Genomic DNA, 7,972 nt, shown 5'->3' on the forward strand with positions numbered 1-7,972 from the left:
TAGTATTAGTCATGTAGGTTGTTTGAATCATATACAAATAACCTTAAAATATAAACCTCTCAGATAAAAATTATATAATATGAGAATTTAATTATGAAGCCGGATATAAAATTATTGTTCAAATCTCGTAGTGAGCAACCAATCTTTTTAATATATATTTGTAGCAACCTAACCCCTTGATTTTGGTACTTGCATTTCGTTCCGCTATCGATATTAATGAATACTAAACATGTCATATTGTGATCTATCTTGTTCGAGTACATTAGATCATATTATTTTAATAAAATTCTTACTATCACTTTATTTTTATCTGGAAGTCAAATATGACTTATTCATAACATTATTTTTACGCAAATTCTTTTTGTTTTTGTTCTTTTCTTGTAGTTATTGTATTTTTTAATATTTAATATTAGTGTACTATCATATAATTTTTTATTAGCTTATAATTAAATTAATGTCTTGCTTATTATCCTGTTAATAGTATTTAATAAAAATAAATGTTTTATTCTCGAAATTTGATATATTTTTATGTTTTTATCCTCTTATTCATAATATTTTAATCATTTAAATTTATCAGTAATATTTTTAAAGATAATTTCATTATTTTATTTTATCTATTTTTAAATTAATTTAAAGTATAAGTATCCTCTCACTACCTCCATTTTTTTATATACGTTCTCTTCCCTACAATAAATTTTAATTAGTTATATATTAATGTTTTACCTATAACCAAAATAATGTCATGTTTTGTTTTAAATTGTAACTTTTAATTAATATAAAATATTAATATATAAGTTATTTGATTATCATGTTCCAAATGTATTGAGTTCTCTTATAATTAATTTTGTAATAGATGCAGTTAAATTTTATTTCTTTTTAGCTATAAGATACAATTCAATTTTAAATTTTCATTAGTAAGATTACCAATATTAGAAATTTATTTTTTATTTTTAAAATTTTATTTAATCATAGAAAAAAATTCTTAATTTTTTGAACACATTAATTCTAAATATTGTAATAATATTTTTAATGTGATTTTATTTATTTACATAATATTTTCAAAAACAAAAACAAATCTCATCTCAAATTCAAATAATTCTTATCATTTAATTTTCTAAACTGGACCGCATTTTCAAAAAATTATGCTATGCGTTCAAACTTAAAACTAACTAAACTGTATTCAGATATTAATCATATTAAAATAAATTCATAATTGTTTAAACATATTAAATCTAAATGTTGTAGTAATATTTTCACTCTCATTTAATTTCTTTAAATAATTTTTCTCTCTTTTTTAGTTGTAATATAAAAATTTAATTTTTGTAAAATTACCTATATTAGAAATTTATTTTGTAATTTAAAAATTTATTTTTTATTATTGTTTTATTTTTCATAAATAAGACTTCAATTTCATGGTATTATCCATAATTTGAAAATTTGCATCATAGTGTTAAGAACATTCTAATCTCAAATTCAAATAGTCTTTTCTTTTCATTTCTAACAATTTAACATAATTTTGCTATTTTTTTAATCTAATATATAGTCTTATTACGTTTTATGTGGCTTTTTATTAACTTGTAACTTTATTTAATATCTTTATCAACTACTTTTATTTAATAATATAAGAGAAATATATAATTTTTTAATTTTAAAATAAATATTTATTTTGTTTTAAAAATATTGCTTGAAAATTTTAAATTATTTAAAATTTAATAATATTTTTAAGTATTGTATATTTACTTTATTTTATTTTATAAACTTGTGGTTTATAAATGTCCTTACATTATCTCTAATTTATTTTTAATGTTCAATATTTTTAGTTTTTGATTTTACTATTAGACTTGAGTTATGTGGACTTATATTATGACTTTTCTTATCGTAATATAAAAGCTTTCTCATCTCAAATTTAAATAAGTTTTACCCTTTTTCCTATGATAAAAAATCTGAATTTTTATTTTTTTCTATTTATTCTTTATTTTTCATTTTATATTATTCAATACCGAATATTATTACATTGTCATGTGAATTTTTATTATCATGTTTGAATTTAATATCTATTTTTTTCACATTCATTCTAATATAATATAGATAAAAATTTAAAAACTTTCTCATCTCAAATTCAAATAATTTTTATCATTCTATTTTCTTAATTGGACCATTTTTTCAAAAAATTATGTTATGCTTTCAAACTTAAACTAACTGGACTCAATTCAAATATTAATCATAGAAAAATATTTTCTTAATTGTATGAACACATTATACCTAAATATTATTGTAATATTTACGTATACGATATTTGTTTGCACGATTTATCAATATTAATATGAATTTATTATTCTTGCTATTAAAATATCTTTTGCTGATGATTTAATTTTTCTCTTACCTTAAAAATAATTTATATACTTTATGTAAGATCTTATTTTGCTGCTTGAATTTATTTAAATTTTAAACTCAATAAATCTTTAAATATCTTAAGTAAATTTTAGTTTTATTTTATATTTTAACTTACTCCAAAGTATAATAGTCATAGGTTATCTCAATTTACATCTTTATATATTTTTATTTTTTTTATTACAGTTTTTAATTAATTTTTCACCTCCATATTTCTAGCTAATATAGAAGAAAATCTATGAGTGGATCAATATATAGATATAGATATAGATACAAATATACATATAAATTTAATATATATATATATATATATATATATATATATATATATATATATATATATATATATATATATATATATATATATATATATATATATATATATATATATATATATATATATATATATATATATATATATATATATATATATATATATATATATATATATAAGATTTATTAAACTACTTCCATTAATTATGTTTCTATATATAATTTCTAATTATTAATGTTGTTCTAAAATTGACAAGTGGCATTATTGTAGCTTGCCACTTGGCTTAACCACAATGCATACTACTCTCCTTTTAATATAACTAGTCTTAAAACCCGCGCGATGCGCGGATAATTTTAAAAAATTATCTATTTTTGAGTGTTATTTACTTATCTTTTATTTTTTAAATTAGTTTAGAGTATAAATATCCTAACATTAACTTTATCCCCCTCTTTTCGTATATTCATAATATAATATTTATTTTAATTGTAATTTTGAATCATCAAAAGTATAAAGAGATAAGCCTTTAACTTTATAAAAAATCTACCAATATTTTTAATTATTATTATTTTGTGTATAATATATATATATATATATATATATATATATAAGAGTTGATGAAGTTATTAACTAAAATTTTCTATTTGATCAATTCTATTTGAGCAATTTAATCAATATATTTAATTTTACTCTATCACTTGGATTTTTTTTAGGATTATTCCTTTATGACTTTTTATTTATTAAGATTTCAGTTATGTTTATATCACAGTATATATATGATTTTTCTCATCATAATGTTAATTAGTCTTATATTTTAATATTACCCATGTAATTTATATTTTATTCTTTTTTTTGTTCTTTAATTATCTAATTATAGTATTCGTTACTTAGTATTATTAAATTGTAATATGAATTTTTAGTAACTTACCAGTTTAATATAATATAATGAATATAGTTTTCTATTACTAATAAAATTTAACTTAACTTTATCTTGTATGACTATTTCTCAAAATTATTTCATTCTTTAAATTTATTTATTTATTTTTATTTTATTTTTTAAAGCAATTCAACGTGGCTTTATTTTAGCTTGCCACTTGGCTTAACCACAATGCATACTACTCTCCTTTTAATATAATACTAGTATTAATACCCGCGCGATGCGCGGGTAAAAATCATATCAAATTGTGATGTAGGTTATTTGAATCATGTGCGAATAATCTTAAAATATAAACCTCTGAGATAAAAATTATATAATATTAGATATTAGTTATGAAGAAGAAAATGAAATTATTGTTCAAATCTCCTAGTGGACAACCTATCTTTTTTTTTATATATTTGTATTAGCATAATCCTTAATTGTAGTACTTGCATTTCATTTTGCTGTCAATATTAAAGAATACTAAACATGTCATGTTGTGATCTGTCTTGTTTGAGCACATGAGATAATATTATTTTAACAAAATTCTTACTATCACTTTATTTTTATCTGAAAGACTGAAAGTCAAATATGTCTTATTTATCACATCATTTTTATGCAAATTCTTTTTTAATGTTCTTTTCTTATAGTTATTGTATATTTATTAATTAATATTATTATACTATCATATAAGTTTTTATTAGCTTAATAATTAAATTAATGTCTTGCTTATTATCCTTTAATAGTCGTTAATAAATATAAATATTTTATTCTTAAAATTTGGTATATTTTTATGCTTGTAACCACTTATTCGAAATTTTTTAATCATTTAAATTTATAAGTAATATTTTAAAATATATTTTAATTATTTTATTTATTTATTTTTATTTAATTTAAAGTATAAGTATCCTCACACTACCTCTATTTTTTATACACTCTTTTCTCTACTACAATATTTTAATTATTTTTTATATTACTATTTCACCTATAACCAAAATAATATCATATTTTATTTTAAATTGTAACTTTGAATTAATTTATTTGATTATTATGTTCCAAATGTATTGAGTTCTCTTATAATTATTTTTGTATTAGCTGCAGTTAAATTTTCTTTCTTTTTAGCTTTAAGATGCAAATTTAGTTTTTAATTTTTATTAGTAAAATTACCTATATTAAAATTTTATTTTAATCATAAAAAAATATTTTATAATTATTTTGAACACATTATAGCTGAATGTTGTAGCAATATTTTCACTATCATATTATTTACTTATGTAAATTTTCTTTCTCTTTTAGTTTTAAGATAGAAATTTATTTTTAATTTTTATTAGTATAATTGCCTATATAGAAATTTATTTTTTATTTTATATTTTATTTTTCATAAATAAGACTTCACTTTTGTGGTATTATCCATAGTTTGAGCATTCTCATCTTAGTTTTAAGAACTCTAATCTCACATTCAAGTAGTTTTTCCCTTTCATTTTGAATAGTAAATTTTTAGTAATTTAACGTAATTTAGATATTTTTTAATCTGATATATAGTCTTACTATGTTTTATGTGGATTTTCATTAACTTGTAACTTTATTTAATATCATTATCAACTACTATTCTTTAATATAATATAGATAAATATATAATTTTTTAATCATAAAATAAATATTTATTTTGATTTAAAAATATTGCTTGAAAATTTTAAATTATTTAAATTTTAATAATATTTTTAACTATTATATATTTACTTTATTTTATTTTCTAAACTCATGATTTATAAATATCCTCACATTATCTCTAATTTATTTTTATTATTCAATATTTTTAGTTTTTGATTTTGTATATTAGACTTGAGTTACGTGGACTTACCCATATTATGACTTTTTTTATCACAATATAAAAGACTTTCTTATCTCAAATTTAAATTAGTTTTACCCCTTTTCTCTATGATAAAAAATCTGAATTTTTATTTTTTTCTCTATTTAGTCTTTATTTTTGATATTATATTATTCAATTCCTAATATTATTACATTGTCATGTGAATTTTTATTAGCTTGTTCGAATTTAATATATATTTCTATCACACTCATTCTAATATAATATAGATAAAAATTAAATAACTTTCTCATCTCAAATTCAAATATTTTTTTATCATTCTACTTTCTAAATTGGACCGTATTTTCAAAAATTTATGTTATGCTTTCAAACTCAAACTAACTGTACTCAATTCAAATATTAATCATACAAAAGTATTTTCTTAATTGTTTGAATAAAAACTTCAGCACTTATGCCGAAGTTTTTTGTGCATTATGAAATTTTAATTGATGTTTTATTTTTTTGGTATGAAGTTTTTCCAAAAAATGATAATAAAATACATAGTGCAGGAGAAAAACTTCAGCTCCATTAGTCGAAATTTTTACAGATTAACTAAAAAACTTCAGCACCTGTGCCGAAGTTTTTTGTGCAATATGAAATTTTAATTAATGTTTTATTTTTTTTACCCAATGTAATAGGAAAACTTCAGCTTTTAAATAATAACAAAAAAACTTCAGCACCTATGCCGAAGTTTTTTGTGCATAGGTGTTTTAAATATTAAAACACTCATATAATGTTTTAATATAATTTTTTTAGCATATTTGTCGGATTAGAATATTAGAATTCATTGTCAAACAGATTTAGAATGCAAAATCAGCATATCAGTGAAGTTCGTCAAACAACTTCAATCAATCAATCAGAAAACATATAATTCAAAAACTATTTTGAATTCTGGAGATGAATTTGAATACTTACAATGTATTTGAATTTGAATTTGGAATTTGAATCTGGTTGCGAGAGGCGATCTCAAGAGAGACGGATTGATGGAGGAGATCTGGAATTTGAATTTGGGTATGCTTGATGCAACTTTTATATGTTTTGGAAGGGGTATAATGGTCATATTATTACGAATTTTTTGTTAGTTGGTTACGAAATCAATAGTTTTTAAAAATAGGGTATAGGTTAAAAGGTGGCATAAAAATAGGGTACGGCTACAAATCACATTATATCTAAATGTTGTAGTAATATTTATGTATAAGATAATTATTTGCTCGATTTATCAATATTAATATGACTTCATTATTATTGTTATTAAAATATTTTTTTTACTGATTCTTTAGTTTTTTCCTTCCCTTATAAATAATTTGTATACTTTAGTAAGATCTTATTTTGCAGCTTGAATTTATTAAATTTTTAAACTCAATAAATCTTTAATATCTTAAGTAAATTTTAGTTTTATTTATATTTTAACTTACTCCAAAATATAAATAGTCATAGGTTATCTCAATTTACGTATCTCTATATTTTTATTTTTTCTATTATTTTTTTAATTAATTTTTTACCTCTATATTTCTAGCTAATATAGAAGAAAATCTATGAGTTGATCAATATATAGATACAAATATATATATATATATATATAGAAGAAAATCTATGAGTTGATCAATATATAGATATACATTTGTATCTATATATTGATCAACTCATAGATTTATTTAGATTATGTATAAGATTCATTAAACTACTTCCATTGATTATGTTTCCATTTATAATTTCTAATTATTAATGTTGTCCTAAAATTGCCAAGTGGCTTCATTTTAGCTTGCCACTTGGCTTAACCACAATGCATACTATTCTCCTTTTAATATAATATAGATAAATATAGATAAAGTATGTAAAATTTTGAAAAAATTAAGCATATAGAATTTAAAATGACACTACTTGATTCCTTATTATTACAAAACTTTGGTGGTGTAAAAGCCTTAGAAATTCGCCTAGGTGATAATGGACTAATTAAACCGTTGACTAAAACTCCTTTCTTATTGAATAAAGTGATCTATTTAATATTTTAACAGAAATTATTTCAGCATACCATAAGCAAGTTTGATACTCTAATTTTGGAGAAAACTACTGTCCTTTTCTTTCTCTCTCTCCCTCTCTCTATTTTTTTTTTAGTGGGTGATGACTTGCTGTTGCTGCTCTTTATTTTTCGGTACTTTCTAAACGAAGAATTAATCCAAATAGTCGCTCACTTAATCTCTTAAACTAAAAATAGTCGGTTCGAGATTAAGCATTGATTATACTATATGTATGTATGTATGTATGTATGTATGTATGTATGTATATGTTAGAAAAAATTAGCCGAATATGGGACGAAATAATTAGGCCTTGATAGTTTAGTCACTGTCCTTAAGGAATTTAAGCCTCCCAATTGTTGCAGGGATTATGGCAGAATTCCTCCAGGATTCTATAAAGCCTCTGAAATCCGAGTTTTAATAATTAACTCGAATTTTCCACAAGAACAGAATATTTGTAATATTTTGAGTTGTAGAAAATAAGTAGAAGAGAAGGAGATGAAAGTTTCAGA

This window comes from Nicotiana tabacum, chromosome 11, assembly GCF_000715075.1.
Source record: "Nicotiana tabacum cultivar K326 chromosome 11, ASM71507v2, whole genome shotgun sequence".
In the NCBI taxonomy this organism is placed as follows: Eukaryota; Viridiplantae; Streptophyta; class Magnoliopsida; order Solanales; family Solanaceae; genus Nicotiana; species Nicotiana tabacum.